This window comes from Apodemus sylvaticus, chromosome 2 (assembly GCF_947179515.1).
Source record: "Apodemus sylvaticus chromosome 2, mApoSyl1.1, whole genome shotgun sequence".
Lineage (NCBI taxonomy): Eukaryota > Metazoa > Chordata > Mammalia > Rodentia > Muridae > Apodemus > Apodemus sylvaticus.
In genome coordinates, this window is record NC_067473.1 from 82,224,911 (window position 1) to 82,247,600 (window position 22,690).

Below are 22,690 nucleotides of genomic sequence, written 5' to 3' on the forward strand. Positions count from 1 at the left end.
AAGAAAAAAATCTCAGAAGCTGAAGATACCATAGAAACCATGGACTCAACACTTAACGAAAATGCAAAATGCAAAAAACTTGTAATCCAAAATATCCAGGAAATCCAGGACACAATGAGAAGTCCAAACCTAAGGATTATAGGCATAGGTGAGAGTGAAGATTTACAACTTAAAGGGCCAGCAAATATCTTCAATAAATTTATGGAAGAAAACTTCCCTAACCTAAAGAGAGAGATGCCCATGAATATACAAGAAGCCTACAGAACTCCAAACAGACTGGACCAGAACAGAAATACCTCCCGTCACATAATAATCAAAACCCCAAACGTACTAAACAAAAAAAGAATATTAAAGCAGAAGAGAAAAAGACCAGGTAACATATAAAGGAAGACCTATCAGAATCACAGCAGGCTTTTCAGCTGAGACTATGAAAGCTAGAAGATCCTGGGCATATCTCATGCAGACTCTAAGAGAACACAAATGCCAGTCAAAACTACTATACCCAGCAAAACTCTCAATCACCATAGATGGAGAAACTAAGATATTCCATGACAAAACCAAGTTTACCCAAAATCTATCCACAAACCCAGCCCTATAAAGGATAATAGGAGGAAAACACCAATACAAGGAGGGAAACTTCACCCTGGAAAAAGCAAGATAGAAACCTTCTCTCATCAAACCCAAAAGAGTTTAATCAATCAAATTTAAAAAGTAACATCAAGATTCTTGAATCTAGATGCCCCTCAAAGGAGGAATGGATATAGAAAATGTTGTACATTTATACAATGGAATACTAGTCAGCAATTAGAAACAATGAATTCTCAAAATTTTTAGGCAAATGGTTTGATCTGAAAAATATCATCCTAAGTGAGTTAACCCAGTCACAAAAGAATACACATGGAATGCAATCTCTGATAAGTGGATATTAATTAGCCCAGAAGCCTTGAATACCCAAGTCACAAATCGCATAACAAATGACTCCCATGAAGAAGTATGGAGAAGGTCCTGATCCTGGAAAGGATTGATCTAGCAGTGGAGGGGAATATAAGGACAGAGAAAAAAAGGAGGGAGGTGAATGGAGAATGGATGGAGAGAAGAAGGTTTATGGGACATATGGGGAGGGGGGATTCAGGAAAGGGGAAATCATTTGGAATGTAAACAAAGAATATAGAGAATAAACATATTAAAAAAACACAGAACAACAACAACAACAAAATAACATTAAAATGACAGGAAGTAACAATCACTATTCCTTAATATCTCTTAACATCAATGGACTCAATGCCCCAATAAAAAGACATAGACTAACCGACTGGATATGTAAACAGGACCCTACATTTTGCTATATACAGGAAACACACCTCAGGGACAAAGACAAACACTACCTTAGAGTAAAAGGCTGGAAGACAATTTTACAAGCAAATGGTCTCAGGAAACAAGCTGGAGTAGCCATTCTAATATCAGATAAAATTGACTTTCAACCCAAAGTTATCAAAAGAGACTCTGAGGGACACTTCTTGCTCATCAAAGGAAAAATACAACAAGAAGAACTCTCAATCCTGAACATCTATGCTCCAAATGCAAGGGCACCCTCATTCATAAAAGAAACTTTATTAAAGCTCAAAGCACACATTGCACCTAACACAATAATTGTGGGTGACTTCAACACTGCACTTTCCTCAATGGACCGATCAGGAAAACAGAAACTGAACAGGGACACAATGAAACTAATTGAAGCTTTGGACCAATTAGATTTAACAGATATATATACAACATTTCACCCTAAAGCAAAAGAATATACCCTTTTCTCAGCACCTCATGGTACCTTCTCCAAAATTGACCATATAATTGGTCACAAGCAGACCCCAACAAATATAAGAAGATCGAACTAATCCCATGCCTCCTATCAGATCACTATGGAGTAAAAGTGGTCTTCAATAGCAACAAAAACAACAGAAAACTCCACATTCACGTGGAAACTGAACAATATTCTACTCAATGATACCTTGTTCAAGGAAGAATTAAAGAAAGAAATTAAAGACTTTTTAGAACTTAATGAAAATGAAGACACAACATACCCAAATCTATGGGACACAATGAAAGCAGTGCTAAGAGAAAAACTCATAGCCCTGAGTACCTCCAAAAAGAAAATGGAGAGAGCATACTCTAACAGCTTAATGACACACCTGAAATCCCGGGAACAAAAAGAAGCTATTTCACCTAGGAGGAGTAGAAGGCAGGAAATCATCAATCTCAGGGCTGAAATCAATCAAGTAGAAACAAAGAAAACATACAAAGAATCAACAAAACCAGGAGCTGGTTCTTTGAGAAAATCAACAAGATAGATAAACCCTTAGCCAGACTAATTAAAGGGCACAGAGACAGTATCCAGATTAACAAACTTAGAAATGAAAAGGGAGATATAACAATAGAAACTGAGGAAATTCAAAAAATCATTAGATCCTACCTCAAAATCCTATACTCAACACAACTGAAGAATCTGGAGGAAATGGACAGTTTCCTAGACAGATATCCAATACCAAAACTAAATCAGGATCAAATAGATCAACTAAACAGTCCCATAACACCTGAAGAAATAAAAAGGGTCATAGAAATTCTCCCAGCCCAAAAAAAAAAAAAAAAAAAAAAAAAAAAAAGCACGGGACCAGATGGCTTCAGTGCAGAATTCTATCAGACCTTCATAGAAGACTTAACACCAATAGTCTTCAAACTATTCCACAAAATAGAAACAGAAGGAACTCTACCCAACTCATTCTATGAAGCCACAATTACGCTGATACTAAAATCACACAAAGATCCAACAAAGAAAGAGAACTTCAGGCCAATTTCTCTTATGAATATAGATGCAAAAATACTTAATAAAATTCTTGCCAACTGAATCCAAGAACACATCAAAATGATCATCTACCATGATCAAGTAGGCTTCATCCCAGGGATGCAGGGATGGTTCAATATAAGGAAATCCATCAATGGTATCCACTACATAAACAAACTCAAAGAAAAAAAAAACCATATCATCATCTCATTAGATGCAGAAAAAGCATTTGACAAAATTCAGCATCCTTTCATGCTAAAAGTCTTTGAAAGAACAGGAATTCAAGGCCCATACCTAAACATTGTTAAAGCAATATACAGCAAACTGGTAGCCAACATCAAACTAAAAGGAGAGAAACTTGAAGCAATCCCACTAAAATCAGGGACTAGACAAGGCTGTCCTCTCTCTCCATATTTTTTCAATATAGTACTTGAAGTTCTAGCTAGAGCAATTAGACAAAATAAGGAGGTCAAGGGGATACAAATTGGAAAGGAAGAAGTCAAATTATCACTATTTGCAGATGACATCTACTTAAGTGACCCGAAAACCTCCACCAGAGAACTCCTACAGCTGATAAACAACTTCAGCAAAGTGGCTAGTTATAAAATCAACTCTAGAAAATCAGTTGCCTTCCTATACTCAAAGGATAAGCAGGCTGAGAAAGAAGTTAGGGAAATGACACCCTTCACAATAGCCACAAACAATATAAAGTATCTTGGTGTGACTGTAACCAAACAAGTGAAAGATCTATATGACAAGAACTTCAGGTCTCTGAAGAAGGAAATCAAAGAAGGTCTCAGAAAATGGAAAAATCTGCCATGCTTGTTGATCAGCAGGATTAATATAGTTAAAATGGCCATCTTGCCAAAAGCAATCTACAGATTCAATGTAATCCCCATCAAAATCCCAACTCAGTTCTTCACAGAGTTAGAAAAAAAATTCTCAAATTCATCTGGAATAACAGAAAACCCAAGATAGCTAAAACTATTTTCAACAACAAAAGAAACTCTGGGGGAATCAGTATCCCTGACTTCAAGCAATACTACAGAGCAATAGTATTAAAAACTGCATGGTATTGGCACAGTGACAGGCAAGTGGACCAATGGAATAGAATTAAAGATCCATAAATGAACCCACACACCTACCGTCACTTGATCTTTGACAAAGGAGCCAAAAACATCCAGGGGAAAAAAGATAGCCTTTTCAACAATTGGTGCTGGTTCAATTGGAGGTCAGCATGCAGAAGAATGCAAATTGATCCACTCTTATCTCCATGTACTAAATAAACTTCACTCCAAGTGGATCAAAGACCTCCATATAAAACCAGACACACTGAAACTAATAGAAAAGAAACTGGGGAATACCCTAGAGGACCTGGGCACAGGGGAAAAGTTCCTGAACAGATCACCAATAACTTATGCTCTACGATCAAGAATTGACAAATGGGACCTCATAAAATTACAAAGTTTCTGTAAGGCAAAGGACACTGTTAAAAGGACCAAACGGCAACTATCAAATTGGGATAGGATATTCACCAACCCTACATCTGATAGAGGGCTAATATCCAATATTTACAAAGAACTCAAAAAGTTAGACCCCAGGGAACCAAATAACCCTATTAAAAATAAGGTACAGATCTTAACAAAGAATTTTCACCTGAAGAAATTCGGATGGCCAAGAGGCACCTTAAGAAGTGCTCAACATCATTAGTCATTAGGGAAATGCAGATCAAAACAACCCTGAGATTTCACCTTTCACCATTCAGAATGGGTAAGGTCAAAAACTCAGGAGACAGCAGGTGTTGGCGACGATGTGGAGAAAGAGGAACACTCTTCCACTGCTGGTGGGGCTGTAAGATGGGACAACCACTTTGGAAATCAGTCTGGCGGTTCCTCAGAAAACTGGACATGACACTTCCAGAGGACCCCGCTATACCTCTCCTGGGCATATACCCAAAGGATTCCCTGGCATGCAATAAAGACACATGCTCCATTATGTTCGCAGCAGCCTTATTTATAATAGCCAGAAGCTGGAAAGATCCGAGATGGTCCTCAAAGGAGGAATGGATACAGAAAATGTGGTATATTTACACAGTGGAATACTACTCACCAATTAGAAACAATGAATTCTCAAAATTTTTAGACAAATGGTTTCATCTGGAAAATATCATCCTAAGTGAGGTAACCCAGTCATAAAAGAATACACATGGAATGCAATCTCTGATAATTGGATATTAATTAGCCCAGAAGTCTTGAATACCCAAGGCACAAATCGCATAACAAATGACTCCCATGAAGAAGTATGGAGAAGGTCCTGATCCTGGAAAGGATTGATCTAGCATTTGAGGGGAATATAAGGACAGAGAAAAAAGGAGGGAGTTGATTGGAGAATGGATGGAGAGAAGAAGGTTTATAGGACACAGGGCAAGGGGGGATCCGGGAAAGGGGAAATCATTTGGAATGTAAACAAAGAATATAGAAAATAAAAATATTAAACAATATGTATGGTGCATTTTGACTCTCTGTTTTTCAGCATAATAATTATTCTGTTATCAAAGCTGATTTGTACCAATGGAGTAATTGTGGGATAGGCATTCACCACAAACTTCTGAACAGTCAAGATGACAGGGTCATACATCCATAACAGGATGGAGGTCATTGAAATGATGAAGTCCACCCAGTACATGACCACAAAGAAAACCACCAGCAACAAGATGGTTTGAGTGACCCTTTTCTCAGTGGGACACTCTCAGGTGACTGATCCTATGAAGGTGCTTGCATTGCCTTTGATGTCTGAACAAGATAATCACTATGTATACACTTGTGGTTAGCATGATTCCTACAAGAAACACATCTCTGGAAATTTCTACCATTAAAATAAGTCCTCTCATGATATAGTTCATGGGTAAGAGTGAACAGTATTTAGTGACCTTCAACTGGTTGGTCTTATTATATTGGTATAAGCACCAACATAGAAGAACCGGTTGCTATTGAAAGACAGATTGAAACACCACATACATAAGAAAGCATATATCATGTATTCTTTTAGTTTTTGTTTAAATTTTGCCAACAAAGAGGTGCTGAGACTGATAGTGACAGCCTGGTACACACTCAGGAGGCAGGTGATGCAGATAGAGAGGCTTCTCATCACCCTGCTTAAATAAAAAGTTGCCTTACACTTGAAGTCCTTATCAATGTTCAGTGTCTCAAATAAGTCTGTAAGCCAAATATCCCCTCAAATGAGGACCATAATTATGTGAACGTAGGTCAGGTGACAGGAGATCAGGTCTGTGGGCTGAGGTCTGTGACATACAATGATGAAAATATAGAAACAAAGAATAGACATATTGGCTAGGATTCCAAGTCCAGCTTGGAAATAAAGGGAATTCTTGAGTGAGAACATAAGTGGAGAGTGTGTTCATCTTAAGAGCATAGTGGAAGTTTATTTCATATATCTGAAAAAAAGTTATGAGCATACATCAAGTTTATTTACTTGTATACTTATTGTATTATACTGCTTGTATTATTATTCTTTTTCCGTACTAATCCTTAAATAGCCTGTATCTTTAAATCTTGATTTTCCAGATTGTACATCATAGAAAACATTTCTATGTCTTCCATGTATGTGCTTTATATGTAGAAAATTATAAATAATAAATATAATCACTATCATATTTGGACAGAATGCTTATTAGTAGGCATGTATTATACCTGAGTCTCACGCCTAAGAAATCCAATTCTATTGCTTTATATGCCTCATTTCATAGTTAACACCTAAAAAATAATGATAAGCACAGGATGTTAATCCTATTTGTAAAACTTAATAAAACTGACATTAACAGGGCATAGGGCCTTCTCTGCCACTACCTGCCCCATTCGTTCTGATGTGGTAGACCTGTGTCTGTTCTACCACAGGGAAGAATTCTGCCCATTTCCTGATACTTTCTAGAGAACCAGCAGCATGCAGGCCATTTGATAAGAACCATCCCCCATCTCTGGAGGCCCAGAGCCATTGGCTGGGACTCACTACTCAGCAACCACCAAAACTCACCCTCCTTCCAGAATACCACTCCCCTTCTGTTCCTTCTATCCCTCCCTCCTCCTCTGTTACCATCTGCCCAGTTTGTTCGATGTGGTAGAATCCTGCCAGTTCTGCCACAGGGAAGATCCCATTTCCTGATACTTTCTAGAGAACAAGTAGCATGCAGGGCATTTGAGAACCAGCAGCAAACAGGGCATTTGAGAACCACTAGCCTACAAGGCATTTGATCCTTGCCAAGTTTGCCACAGGGAAAACTTCTCTTTCAGGTCTCTGGTTCACCTGTAACTGCAGGCAGCAACAGACTGGTGTCTGAACACAGATGGACCTGATGCAGGAGGATTTCCTGAGGTGACCCTATCTTGGCGTAGCTTCGTAGAAAAACAGAAAGAGGATGGTATCCTGCATGGTAAACAACTATAGGAGTTAAATACTAGCGCTAGTGTAAAATTTCACCTTTTGAAACAGTTGTTATAGGTGCAGAAGGATACAGCTAAGTGGAACAGTATTGGCCCGGCACGGTATCTGCTTAGGATAGATAGTGGAAGATGGGGCAGGAACATTCTAGGCAAAACTTTGTCCGCAGCCTCCAGGAGCTGCTTCAGGTGAAAAGGTTTGAAGAATGAAGGTTAGAAGATTTCTTAGATCAGATAGATTCTTGCTGCCCATGGTTCTGAGAAAAAAAGAACTTTAAACGAGAGAACCTGGGAAAGAATTGGTAATTCGCTAAAGGCCGCCAAGGCAGATAGTATTACCCTCTCACTCTGGAGACTTATAAAGGATGTTATAGAAGAAAGAACCCTGGAGGAATCAGATATCATGCAGGAAGAACTTGAGGAATCTCAAGAAAAAGGCCTGCCAGAAAGGACTTCCTCAAAAAAGAGTCCTCTCAACCCTAAATTACAAAAATGTAGAGATAGTGCTCATGAGCTAATATAGAAAAGAAGCTCATCCAAAAAAGGGAGCAGCTGAATTTCATGGAGAAGAATGGCCTCCTACCGTGCCTTCTGCTCTGCCTATGACCTTGGTTGTAGGAGACAATATCCAAAGGGATATGCAATTACAAAAATTGGAGTTTCAGATTAAGTTGCAGAAGTTAACTAATGAGTAACAGGAGCAAAAAAGAGTATCAAATACTAGAGAGAACAATGATCTTGAGACACACCAATTGTCCCTAGAAAGAGCTGTAAGTCAGGCTTGTGGAGAAGGACAGGATACGTTGGACCTGTTAGCCTTCCCTGTCCTTGAGATTGGAGACCAGAAGAATAGGATTACACAATATCAGACATTGGAGTTAAAAGTGATAAAAGAATTAAAGGTAGCTGTGGCACAGTACGGCCCTACGGCTCCATTTACACAAGCTTTATTGGATACTGTGATGGAGTCAAATTTAACTCCACAGGATTGGAGAACTCTATGTAAGGCTACTTTGTCAGGAGGAGATTTTTTGCTTTGGATTTCTGAGTGGTGTGAAGATAGCAAAAGGACTGCCGCTGTAAATGCTCAGGCAGGCCATCCAGATTGGAATGCTGAAATGTTACTGGGAGAAGGTATATATGAAAGGAATACTAATCAGATTGGGTTTCCTATCAGAGTGTATGCACAGGTTGCAATGACTGCCTGCTGTGCATGGAATCTTTTACCATGGAAGGGAGATCTTAGTGGAAGCTTAACAGGCATTAGACAGGCTCCTGATGAACTTTTTCAGGATTTTGTGGATAGATTGCTGAAAACAGCTAACAGAATTTTTGGAAATTCTCAGGCAGAAAATCCATTGGTCACTCAGTTGGCTTATGAGAATGCTAACGCAGCCTGTCATGAGGCCATCAGACCTCACAGGGGGAAGACAAGCTTAGCTGGTTATATTTGCCTCTGTTCCGAAATTGGCCCCTCGTATAGTCAGGGTCTAGCCATGGCTGCAGCTTTGCAAGGAACCACCATACAGGGAATACTTTCTCAGAGATGAGGGAATAAAAAGTGTTTTAAATGTGGTAGTCTGGGTCATTTTAGAAGTGATTGCCCTAGCAACAGGGTTGCTATAATCAGAAAATCAAATTGCACCCCAGGAATCTGTCCTAGATGTAGGAAAGGAAATCACTGGGCTAGAGAGTGCAAATCTACGATATTCAGGGTCGACCTGTGTTGGGAAATGGGAGGAGTGGCTGGTCGCAGGCCCCCACTCAACCAGGGCAAGCAATTTACAGGGCCATGAAACTTCTGCCAGGCCAGGAAAATCCATCTTTGAACTTATCAGAGCAACACCAGGAAGCGCAGGACTGGATGTGTGCAGCAGTTCCCATGTCGTATTAACTTCAGAAATGGGTATCCAGATTCTGCCTACAGGAGTCTTTGGACCTTTACCTTCAGGAACTTGGGGATTGCTTCTAGGATGAAGTAGTTCTACTGTAAAGGGGCTGCAGATTTATCCAGGTGTCATAGACAGTGACTATGAGGGAGAAATAAAAATTATTGCTGATTCCCCTCATGGTGTTATAACTGCACCTGCTAACCAAAGAATTGCTCAACTTGTTTTGGTTCCCTTACATCCACTGCCTTCCAAATTTGTTAAGAATAAGAGAGGACAGGAGGGCTTCAGCTCCTCTGGAGTGTATTGGGTTCAATCTATTACTAATAAAAAACCTAACCTTAAATTAACAATTGAAGGAAAAGGTTTTGAAGGATTAATAGATATGGGAGCTTATGCAACAATTATTAAAGGACAAGAGTGGCCATCCATCTGGCCTTTGACGAAACACTTACCCATCTGCAAGGTATCAGATATGCTAATAATCCTTAACGGAGTGCCAAACTTCTAACTTGGAAGGATGAAGAGGGAAATTCAGGATAAATCCAGCCTTATGTTATGCAAAACTTGCCTGCTACCTTTTGGGGGAGAGACCTTTTATCACAAATGCATCTATTATGTGTAGTCCTAATGAAGTTGTAACTAGGCAAATGTTAGAGCAAGGATTTTTGCCTGGTCAGCATCTTGGTAAAGAAGGGCAAGGCATTAAAAGGTTTGAAAGTCTCAAATCTAACCCTAACACTAGAGGTTTGGGGCATTTTCAGTAATGACCACTATCTTGCCTGCATCCCACACCGATAAAATTCAATGGTTTAATGATAATCCTGTGTGGGTTGATCAGGGGTCTTTATCTAAAGAAAAAACAGAAGCCGCCTTTTCGCTAGTGCAGGAGCAGCTAGAGGCAGGACATTTAAGAGAATCTCAATCTCCATGGAATACCCCAATATTTGTTATCAAGAAAAAATCTGGTAAATGGAGATTGCTACAAGATCTAAGAAACGTTAATGAGACCATGGTACCCAAGGGAGCTTTACAAATTAGTCTTACATCTCCCGTGGCTATTCCTAGAGGATATTATAAATTAGTTATAGATTTAAAAGATTGTTTCTTTACTATTCCATTGCATCCTGAGGATTGCAAAAAAATTGCTTTCAGTGTTCCTTCTATTAACTTCATGGAACCTAGGAAAAGAATGGATAGTTCTTTCTCAGGGCATTGTTAACAGTCCCGCCTTATGTCAGAAGTTTGTGGCACAGGCCATTCAGCCTGTAAGACAACAGTGGCTGGATATTTACCTTGTCCATTACACAGATGATATTTTGATTGCGGGAAATAATCCTCAGACTTTGCTTTTATGTTTTAAAGATTTGTAACAGGTTTTAGCTGCTAAAGGATTACAAATATGTCCAGAGAAAGTACAAACCCAGGATCCATGTAATTATCTGGGTTTCAAACTTACAGATCAAGTTGTTTTTTCCCAGAAGATGATTTTTCGCAGGGACAATTTAAAAACTTTAAATGATTTTCAAAGGTTGTTGGGCGATATTAACTGGCTTCGCCCGTATTTAAAGCTTACTACAGGAGAATTACGATCTTTATTTGATATTCTAAAAGGAGATGCTGACTGTACATCCCCTAGATTATTAACTCCAGAAGGACTTTTGGCCTTACAGAAAGTGGAGAAAGCTATTGAAAACCAATTTGTTACCTATATAGATTATTCTTTACCTTTACATCTGCTAATTTTTAATACAACTCATTCACCTACAGGTTTATTATGGCAAAAGACTCCTCTTATGTGGATTCATTTGAGGGTATCTTCAAAGTGTAATATCTTGCCATATTATGAGGCAGTAGCCCAGGTAATTGTGCTTGGAAGAAAGCAGGCACTAACCTATTTCGGCAAAAAAACAGATATTATTATTCAGCCTTTTAATGTAGATCAAGATGCTTGGTTAAAACAGCATAGCACAGATTGGTTGCTTGCTCAAATAGGCTTTTAAGGAACTATAGATAACCATTATCCTCAAGATAAATTGATAAAGTTTTTAAATATGCATGAGGCTGTATTTCCTAAAATGACATCTTTCTAGCTGCTGCATAATGTTCTTTTAATTTTCACAGATGGCTCTTCCAAAGGAAGAGCTGGATATCTTATTAATAATCAACAGGTGGTTAAAGAGACTCCTGGGCTTTCTGCTCAGTTATCAGAACTGACAGCAGTGTTATTTGTCTTTCATTCTGTAAATAGTATTTTTAATTTCTTTACTGACAGTGCTTACATTGCATTTTCTGTACCACAATTAGACACCTGTGGCACATTTAATTTTAATACACCAGCAGGATCCTTGTTTTCACAATTGCAAAATATCATTCTTGCAAGGAAAATTCCCTTTTATATTGGCCATTTATGAGCTCACTCTGTCTTCCTGGAGCTTTAGCTGAAGGCAATCATTGCATTGACAGAGCTCTAATAGGAGAGGCTTTAGTTTTAGAACCTGTTGAAATGGCTAGACGTGATCATAATAAGTTCCATCTTTCTAGCCATACATTAAGACTCTGTCATAAGATCACAAGGGAGCAAGCAAGAATGATTGTAAAACAATGCTCTAATTGCCTTACATTATCGCCAGTTCCTCATTTAGGGATTAATCCATGAGGCCTTATACCTAATCAAATTTGGTAAATGGATGTAACTCACTATGCAGAATTTGGAAAATTAAAATTTATACATGTTTGCATTGATACTTGTTCAGGATTTCTCTTCACTTCTCTACATTCAGGAGAAGCCTCTGAAAATGTAATTGATCATTGTTTACAAGCTTTTAATACCATGGGATTACCCAAAGTCATTAAGACAGATAATGGGCCAGCCTACACTGGCAATAACTTTTTCTCGTTTTGTAAAGAATTTGGTATTAAACATAAAACTGGAATTCCTTATAACCCGATGGTTCAAGGAATTGTTGAGCGTGCACATCACAGTATTAAAAATCGGCTTTTTAAAACAAAGAAGGGGGAATCTATACCCCTCCAGATCACCCAAAGCACACCTTGCTTTTGTTTTATTCATTTTGAATTTCCTGCAAACTGATGCTAATGGTCAGTCTGCAGTGGATTGCCACTGGCACCCTATTACTTCTAATTCTTATGCCATGGTTAAATGGCGCGACCCTTTAACTAATACATGGAATGGTCCAGACCCTGCTTTAATCTGGGGTAGGGGGTCGGTTTGTATCTTTTCTCAAAAAGAAGATGAAGCCCGATGGCTGCCAGAAAGGTTGATTGGACAGATAAATCCAGACCCTAAATCAGCTGGTAAGTATAACTAATTCACAAAGGTATTCTCTAAACTGTTTCTTACTTACTTGGGAAGATAGGTTCCTTTGTGCTCTTGCAGTTAATTTGCAAGCCAGGCCTCATGCCTGAGTTACAAAATTTGCATTCAAATTGAATGCCTAGGGCCTTCCCGAGACAGCCCAAGCAGGATTTTTCTTTTAATCTCTTCTTTTGTGTTTTAAACAGGTCTCTCCCAGATACAGCCCAATGGCTTCCAGGGCTTGACAATGGGTGGCTGTGTAGGTCCGCCAGGCCACTTTCACAGGACATTTACTTTACCAGTGGATCTCCAAAGATGGAGCTGCATAGAACTCAGATCTATGCATGTTTGTTAATTAAACAAACATGGGCATCAGTTATGAGGTGCGAGGCGAGGCACTGCAAGGGAAAAGAAAATGTCCTGCTTCTGAGTTTCCCTGAAAGCATGCCAGACTGCATAGGGGTTGACGTTGAGAGACTGTCCTTAAAATACTAAGGCAGTCTATTTCCCCTCCCCTGAAAAGGATGTCAATTAATATTTAAGGGGGTCGAGGCTTTCCCTCACTGGTCAAAGCCCATCATCTTTTGATGAATATATTTATCCACTGGTTCCTTAAAAAATTAATAATTAAGGGGGAATTTGTCCCTTCCCCCTCCAGGATTGAGCTAGGCTTTTCAGCCTCATCGCTCAACCTGCGACATTCCTGGCCAAAGGCAAATGCAAGATCATTACCACCAGAAACCAAGGCAACACGGTACCATCAGAACCCAGCTCTCTAACAACAGCAAATTCTGGATACTCCATCATATCAGAAAAGCAAGAGCTGGATTTTAAATCACATCTCATGATGCTGATGGAATACTTCAAGAAAGACATAAATAACTCCCTTAAAAAAATACAGGAGAACATGGCTCAACAAGTAGAAGCCCTTAGAAAGGCAACACAAAAATCTCATACGGAAGAACAGGAGAACATGGATCAACAGGCAGAAGCTTTTGAAGAGGAATCACAAAAATCCCTAAAAGAAACACAGGAAAACATGGGTCAACAGGTAGAAGCCATTAGAGAGGAAATACAAAAATCCCTGAAAGAATTTTAGGAAAACACAAACAATCAAGTGAACGAATTAATCATGGAAGTAGAAACAATAAAGAAATTGCAAAGTGAGACATCTCTCGAGATAGAAAACCTTGTAAAGAATTTAGGAGCCATAGATGCAAGCATCAACAACAGAATACAAGACAGAAGAAAGAATCTTGGATGCTGAAGATTGCATAGAAACCATTGACTCAACAATGACAGAAAATGCAAAATGTAAAAACCTTGTAATCCAAAACATCCAGGAAGTCCAGGACACAATCAGAAGACCAAATTTAAGGATAATAGGTAAGAAGAGCAGGAGGATTTACATCTTAAAAATGCCAGTAAATAATTTCAGCAAAATTATAGATGAAAACTTACCAAACCTAGAGAAAGAGATGCCAATGAATATACAAGAAGCCTACAGAACTCCAAACAGACTTGACCAGAACAAAAAATTCTCCTGTCACATAATAATCAAAACACCAAATGCACTAAACCAAGAAAGAATATTAATAGTATTAAGGGAAAAAGGTCAATTGACATATGAAGGCAGACCTATCAGAATTACACCAAACTTCTTACCAGAAACTATGAATGCTAGAAGATCCTGGGCAGATGTCATACAGACTCTAAGAGAACAAAAATGTCAGCCCAGACTATTACACCCAGCAAAACTTTCAATTACCATAGATGGAGAAAACAAAGCATTCCATGATAAAAGCAAATTTACACAATATGTTTCCACAAATCCAGCTCTACAAAGTATAATGGGTGGAAAATACTAACACAAGGTGGGGGACCACACTGTAGAAAAAGCAATAAAGTAATCTTTCAACAAACCCAATAGAAGGTAGCTACCTTTAACAAAGAAGATAACAGTAAGCAGCAATAACTTTTCCTTAATATCTCTTAACATCAATGGTCTCAATTCCCCATTAAAAAGATATAGATTAACAGACTGGATAAATAAATAGGACCAAACATTTTGCTGCATACATGAAACCCACCTCAGTGAAAAAGGCATTCACTACTTCAAAGTCAAAGGTTGGAAAACAATTTTCCAAGCAAATAGTCCCAAGAAATAAGCTGAGGGGGCCATTCTTAAATGACATAAAATTGACTTTCAACCAAAAGTTGTCAAAAAAGATAAGGAGGGACACTTCATACTGGTCAAAGGAAAAGTCTACCAAGATAATTCTCAATTCTGAATATCTGTGCTCCAAATGCAAGGACACTAACATTCTTAAAGAAACTTTGCTAAAGTTCAAGGCACATATTGCACCCCATACAATAATAGTGGGAGACTTCAACACCCCACTCTCAACAATGGACAAATCATGGAAACAGAAACTGAACTGAGACAGTGAAACTGAATGACATTATGGACTGAATGGATCTAAGAAATATTTATAGAACAGTCCACCCTAAAGCAAAAGAATATACTTCTTCTCAGTACCTCATGGTCCCTTCTCCAAAACTGACCATATAATTGGTCACAAAACAGGCCCCAACAGATACAAAAATATTGACATTATTCCATGCACCTTGTCAGATCACCACAGCCTAAGACTGGTCTTAAGTTCAAAGACAAACAATGGAAGACACACATACACGTGGACTTTGAACAATGCTCTTCTCAATGATAGCTTGGTCAAGGAAGAAATAAAGAAAGAAATTAAAGACCTTTTAAAATGTAATGAAACTGAAGACAACCATATCAAAACTTATGGGACACAATGAAAACAGTGCTAAGAGTAAACCTCAGCTCTGAGTGGCTCCAAAAAGAAAATCAAGGGAGCTTATACTCACAGCTTGACAGTGCACCTGAAAGCTCTAGAACAAAAAGAAGCAAATACACCCAAGAGGAGTAAGGACAGGATATTTCCAGTCAAACTCAGGGCCGAAATGTTCAAAATAGAAACAAAAGGAAGTTTACAAAGCACCAACAAAACCAGGAGCTGGTTCTCTTAGTAAATCAACCAGATAGATAAATGCTTAGACAAACTAACTAGATGGCACAGAGGCACTACCCAAATTAATAAAATCAGAAATGAAAAGGGAGACATTACAACAGAAACTACGGAAATTCAAAAAATCATCAGATCCTACTACAAGTGGTTATACTCAACAAAGTTTGGAAATCTGGATGAAATGGACAAATTTCTAGATACATACCAGGTGCCAACTTTAACACAGGATCAGATTAATAATCTAAATAGTACCATAAGCCCTAAGGATATAAAAGAAGTTGTTAATAGTCTCCCATCCAAAAAAAAAAAAAAAAAAAAAAAGCCCAGGACCAGATGGGTTTAGTGGGGAATTACATCAGATCTTCAAAGAAGAGCTAATACTGATTCTCTTCAAATTATTCTACAAAAATGAAACTCAATGAATACCACCCAACTCATTCTATGAAGCCACAATAACACTTACACCTAAAACAAACAAAGAACAAACAAGGAAGGAGAACTTCATCTTCCTCATGAACATCAAGGCAAAAATACTCAACAAAATTCTGGCCAACTGAATCCAAGAATGCATCAAAACTGTAATTTACCACAATCAGGTAGACTTCATGCCAGAGATGCAGGGATGGTTCAATATATGGAAATACATCAATGTAATCCACCACCTAAACAAATTCAAGGGAAAAATACCACATGGTCATTTCATTAGATTCTGAAAAGGCTTTTGACAAAATCCAGCATCTCTTCATGATAAAAGTCTTGGAGAGATCAGGAATTTAAGGCCCATTCCTAAACGCAGAGAAAGCAATACATTACAAACTGGGGTCAACATCAAATTAAACAGAGAGAAACTTGAAGCAATCCCACTAAAATCATGGACCAGTAAAACTGCCCACTCTCAGCCTATCTATTGAATAGAATACTTGATGTCCTAGCCAGAGCAATCAGACAATAAAAGGAGGTCAAAGGTATACAAATTGGAAAGGAAGAAGTCAAAATATCACGATTTGCAGATGATATGATCATATACTTAAGCGGCCCCAAAACTTCTACCAGAGAACTCCTAAACTGATACACAACTTCAGCAAAGTGGCTGGATATAAAATTAAATCAATGGTATCTTTGGCATATTTCTTCCATTTCTTGGATTCTGTTGTTGATATTTGCATCTATGGTCCCTGATTTCTTCCCAAGGTTTTCTATCTCCCAAGTTGTCTCCCTTTGTGATTTCTTAGTTGTTTCTACTTCTGTTTTTAGATCCAGGATGGTTTTGCTCAGTTCCTTCATTTTTTGTTTGTGTTTTCCTTTAATTCTTTAGAGATATTTGTGTTTCCTCTTTCATGACTTCTGCCATTTGACTCACTTTCTCCTACATTTCTTTAAGTTTTTTTTTTGTTTTTTTTTTTTTGTTTTTTTGTTTTTTTTTTTTTGCATTTCTTCTTTATTGGCTTCTATCTCTTGAGCCTTCTCCTGAATTTCTTTAAGTGATTTTTGTGTTTCCATTATACAGGTTTCTAGCTTATTCATGTTTCCCTGTATTTCTTTAAGAGATTAATTTATGTCCTTTTTGTGTTCTTCTGGCAGCATCATGACCAGTGATCTTAAATCCAAATCTTGTTTTCCTGGTGTGTTGGGGTATCCAGGACTTGCTGTTGTTAGAGAGTTTGGTTCAGACACTGCCATATTGCCTAGATTTCTGTTGGTAGCGTTCCTACGTTTGCCTTTTGCCATCTTGTTATCTCTGGTGTTAGTTGGTCTTGTCTCTAGCTGGTGTTTGAGCCTCCTGTGAGGCTGTAAGGCTATTTTCTCAACATTGGATGGCTGGGTTCTCCTGTTGCAGATTGCTAATGTGCTGCCCTTCTCTTGGGTGCCCTTGGAGCTCTAGTGTGCCTTGCCCCAGATTGTCTCTGTGAACCAGGTGTTGCCCATTTGTTTCTTCAGGGAGTGCTGATGGTGTATGCTGCGGGGACCTTTTCAGAGTGCTGATCACTCTACTGGGCAGCCAATCCCCCAAATGGCTTGGTGCACACAAGGCTAGCCTAGCTGCTCAGGCCCCGAGTCCAGGCAAAAGCCTGACAGGCTTAGGCCCAAGCAGTGCTTGCCTCGGGCTCTGACTGCTAACTGGTTCTGTCAGGTAGCCAAGATGGCGCTGCGCCCTCTCCTGCAAGTCATGGGACAGTCTGCCTGGCTGACAACCTCTTGGCCAGGTTGTCACACAGATGGCCCACCAGACAGCCCAGGGTCTGGGTGCAGTCCAATGCCTGTCAGGCTTAGACCCCCCTCAATGTTAGCCTCGGGCTATGACTGTTAGCTGGCTTTGCCTGCTAGAACTCTCTGGTGTCCCATAGCCAAAATGGTGGCATGCGCTTCCTTTAAGTGCCAGGATAGACTGCTGGGCAAACAACCTACTGGCAGGGTTGGCACACCGATGTCCCCCCAAACAGCTCAGGGTCTGGGTGTAGGCCAATGCATGTCGGGCTTAGACCCCCACGATATTGGCCTCGGGCCAAGTCTGCATACCTCGGGCTGTGGGTTCTCTCTGGCATCCTGGCTGATTCCCTCTCCGCAGTTTCATACATCCAACTTCCTCTGCATCTCCCTGTCCTCTTCCCACTGAGTGATCCTCTTCCCACATCTGACTCCTTTCCAGAATTCCTCTGTCTCCAGAAGTCCCACTTTATTATAGGCCATAGGCTTTTTATTTTAGACAATCAGAAGGTACCCTCAGCCGGGCAGTGGTGACACACGCCTTTAATCCTAGCACTTGGGAGGCAGAGGCAGGCAGATTGCTGAGTTTGAGGCCAGCCTGGTCTACAATAAATAATTAAGTAAATAAATAAATAAATAAATAAATAAATAAATAAATAAAATAAAATTAAACACATCAGTAGCCTTCCTCTACTCAAAGGATAAACAATCTGAGAAAGAAATTAGGGAAATGACACCCTTCATAATAGTCACAAATAATATTACATACCTTTGTGTGACTCTAACGAAGCAAGTAAAAGATCTGTATGCAAGAACTTCAAGACTCTGAAGAAAGAAATCAAAGAATATCTCAGAAAATGGAAAGATCTCCCATTCTCATGGATTGGCAGGATCAATATAGTAAAAATGGCCATCTTGCTGAAAGCAATCTATAGATTCAATGCAATCCCCATGAAAATACCAAATCAATTCTTCACAGATCTGGAAAGAGCAATTCTCAAATTCATCTAGAATAACAACAAACTCAGGATAGCAAAAACCCTTCTCCACAACAAATGATCTCCTGGAGGAATCACCATCCCTGACCTCAAGTTCTACTACAGAGCAATAATGAGAAAAACCGTTTGGTACTGGTGTGGAGACAGGCAGGAAGAGCAGTGGAATAGAATTGAAGACCCATAAAAGAACCCACACATGTATGGTCACTTGATATTTGACAAAGGAGCTATAAACATCCAGTGGAAAAAATACATCATTTTTAACAAATGGTGCTGGATCAACTGGAGGTCAGCATGCAGAAAAAATGCAAATCAACCCTTTCTTATCTCCTTGTACAAAGTTCAAGTCCAAGTGGATCAAGGACCTACACATAGAACCAGACACACTGAAGCTTATAGAGGAGAAACTGTGGAAGAATCTTGAACACATGGGCACAGGGAAAAAGTTCCTAAATTAAGCACCAATTGCTTATGTTCTAAGAACAAAAATTGACAAATTGGACCTCACGAAACTGCAAAGGTTTTGTAAGGAAAGGACATGGCCAATAGGACAAAAATGGCAACCAACAAATGGGGAAAAGATCTTTGCCAATCCCATTTCCAATAGAGGGCTAATATCCAATGTATATGAAGAACTCAAGAAGTTAGACTCCAGAGAGTCAAATAACCCTATTAAAAATAGGGTACAGAGCTAAACAGAATCCTCAACTGAGGAAACTCAGATGGCTCTGAAGCACCTAAAGAAATGTTCAGCTTCCTTAGTTATCAGGAAAATGCAAATCAAAACAACACTGAGATTCCATCTCACACAGGTCAGAATGTCTAAGATGAAAAACTCAGGGAACAGTAGATGCTTGAGAGGATATGGGGAAAGAGGAACACTTCTCCATTGTTGGTGGGATTTCACGCTGGCAAAACCACTCTGAGAACCCTGGTTTACCACTCCTGGGCATACACCCAGAAGATGTTCCTACATGTAATAAGGACACATGCTCCACTATGTTCATAGTAGCCTTACCAGAAGCTGGAAAGAACCCAGATGTCCTTCAACATAGGAATGGATACAGACTGTGGTATATACACATAATGGAGTACTATTCAGCTATTATAGACAATGAGCTCATGAAATTCTTAGGCAAATGGATGGAACTAGAAAGTGTCATCCTGAGCGAGGTAACCTAATCACAAAAGAACACGTATGGTATGCACTCAGTGGTAAGTGGATGTTAGCCTAAAAGCTCAAAATAAACAAGTTACAATTCACAGACCACAACAAGCTCAAGAAGAAGAAGGACTGAAGTGTTGGGGGTGGCTTTGTTTCCTCTGAGAAAAAGAACAGAAATATTCACAGGAACAATAATGGAGACAAAGTATGGAGCCGAGACTGAAGTAAAGGCCACACAGAGGCTGCCTTACCTGGGAATTCATCCTATAAACAGTCACCAAACCCCTACACTATTATGGATGACAAGACGTGCATACCAAAAGGAGCATGCCATGATTGTCTCAGGAGCAGCTCTATCAGAACCTTACACATACAGAGGCAGATGCTAGCAGCCAACCATTGGACTAGATGTGGGGTCCCCAATGAAGGAATTGGAAGTTGGTCCAGAGGAGCTGAAGGAGTTTACAGCCCCTTGGGAAGAACAAGATGTTGGCCAACCAGAAGCCCAAGGACTCAACGAAAGGTCACACATGGTTCAACCCAAAAATATGGCAGAGGAATGAGTTGTCAGGCATCAGTGGGAGGAGTGGTCCTTGGTCAGGTAAAGTGTCAATAGATTTCCCAAGAAAGGGAAATCAAGGAGAGGGGAGGTGGGAGTGGGTGAGCTGGAGTTCCATATCCTTGGAATGGGGATGGGTGGGGGGTATGGGGAGTGGATTCGAGGAGGGGTTGGGGGTTTTTGGGGAGGAGGGAAATGGGGTAGGTTTTAGCATTTGAAATGTAAATGAAGATTATATTCAATAAAAACTTAATAAGAATGCTATGAAACAAAAATAAAAAACAAAAATCAGGGCATATGATCAATGGAGCAGCTGGGGCAGAAGCCTTTGGATCTTCATTTGCACCAGGGAGCCAGGTGGCTCCACAGCCTTCTTTGCACATCCTGCCAGGAGAGAATTATCTCTCAGCAGTGGTTTCACTTCTGAGTGCACTGGTGAGATCTTCACAGTCTCTCTGGAGGGGAATAGCTAGGCATGCACAGGGCATAAGATCAGTGAAACAGCTGGGAAAGGAGCCTTCCAGTTTCTATCTACACCCAGGAGCAGAGCCGCTCCACAGTCCTCTGCACACAGACCCTTCCAGAAGAGAGGTGGTCTCCCAGGAGTACAAACACAGGCTTACAGGCCCATAAGAGGGACAAGCTCCAGCCAGAGACAGCAAGACCAAATAATGCCAGAGACAAGCAGATGGCAAAACGCAAGCACAAGAACCCTACCAACAGAAATAAAGGCTACTTGGCAACATCATAACCCCGTTCTCCCACCATAGCAAGTCCTTGATACCCTAACACACTGGAAAAGCAAGAGTAGGATTTAAAATTGCATCTCATGACAATGATAGAGGACTTTAAGGAGAACATAAATAACTCTCTTAAAGAAATATAGGAGAACACAGGTAAACATGTAGAAGCCCTTAATCAGTAACCGGAAAGCACAACCAAACAGTTGAAGGAACTTATCCAAACCATCTAGGATCTAAAAATGGAAATTTAAACAATACAGAAGTCACAAGAGGAGACAGCATTAGAGATAGAAAACCTAGGAAAGAAATCAGGTGTCATATATGCAAACATCAACAACAAAATACAAGAGACAGAAGAGATAATCTCAGTTGCAGAAGATACCATAGAAAATATTGAAACAATGGTCAAAGAAAATAGAAAATTCAAAAAGCTCCTGAACTGAAACTTCCAGGAAATCCAGGACACAATGAGAAGACCAAACTTAAGGATAATAGGGATAGAAGACAGCAAAGACTCCTAAATTCAAGGACTAGTAAATATCTTCAAATAAATTATAGAAGAACAGTTCCCAAACTAAAGAAAGAGATACCGATGGACATACTAGAAGCCTACAGAATGCCAAATCGATTGGACCAGAAAAGAAATTCCTCCTGTCACATAATAAACAAAACACCAAATGCATAAAACAAAGCAAGAGTACTAAAAGCAGCAAAGGAAAAAGGTCCAGTAACATATAAAGGAAAACATAACAGAATTACACCAGACTTCTCACCAGAGACTATGAAAGCTAGAAGATCCTGGGCAGATGTCATACAGACCCTAGGAGAATACACATGCCAGCTCAGGCTGGTATGCCGAGCAAAACTCAATTACCGTAGATGAAGAAACCAAGATATTACTTGACAAAACCAAATTTATACAATATCTTTTCATAAATCCAACCCTGCACAGGATAATAAATGGAGAACACTATCACAAGGAGGGAAACTACACCATAGAAAAAGCAAGAAAGTAATCTTCCATTAACAAATGAACAAAAAGACAGCCCCATAAACATAACTCCATCATTAACAACAATAATACCTGGAATCAATAATCACTTTTCCTTAATATCTCTTAACAAAAATGGACTCAATTCCTCAATAAAAAGACCTAGGCTAACAGACTGGATATATAAACAGGACCCACCATTTTGCTACATACAAGAGACCCATCTCAGTGACAAAGACAGACACTATTTTAAAGTAAAAGGCTGGAAAACTATTTTCCAAGCAAATGGTCCCAAGAAACAAGCTGGAATAGCCATTCTAATATCGAATAAAACCGACTTTCAACTGAAAGTTATAAAAAAGGATAAGGAACGACACTCCTTACCCATCAAAGGAAAAATTTACCAAGAAGAACTCTTAATCCTGAATATACATGTTCCAAATGCAAGAGCACTCACATTCATAAAAGAAACTTTACT

General features: G+C 39.4%; 1 pseudogene; it reads right to left on the reverse strand.

The window, feature by feature from the left end:
• Positions 1–5,326: 5,326 nt before the first annotated feature.
• On the reverse strand, positions 5,327–6,238 carry LOC127677928 (putative vomeronasal receptor-like protein 4; annotated as a pseudogene).
• Between the last annotated feature and the right edge of the window lie 16,452 nt (positions 6,239–22,690).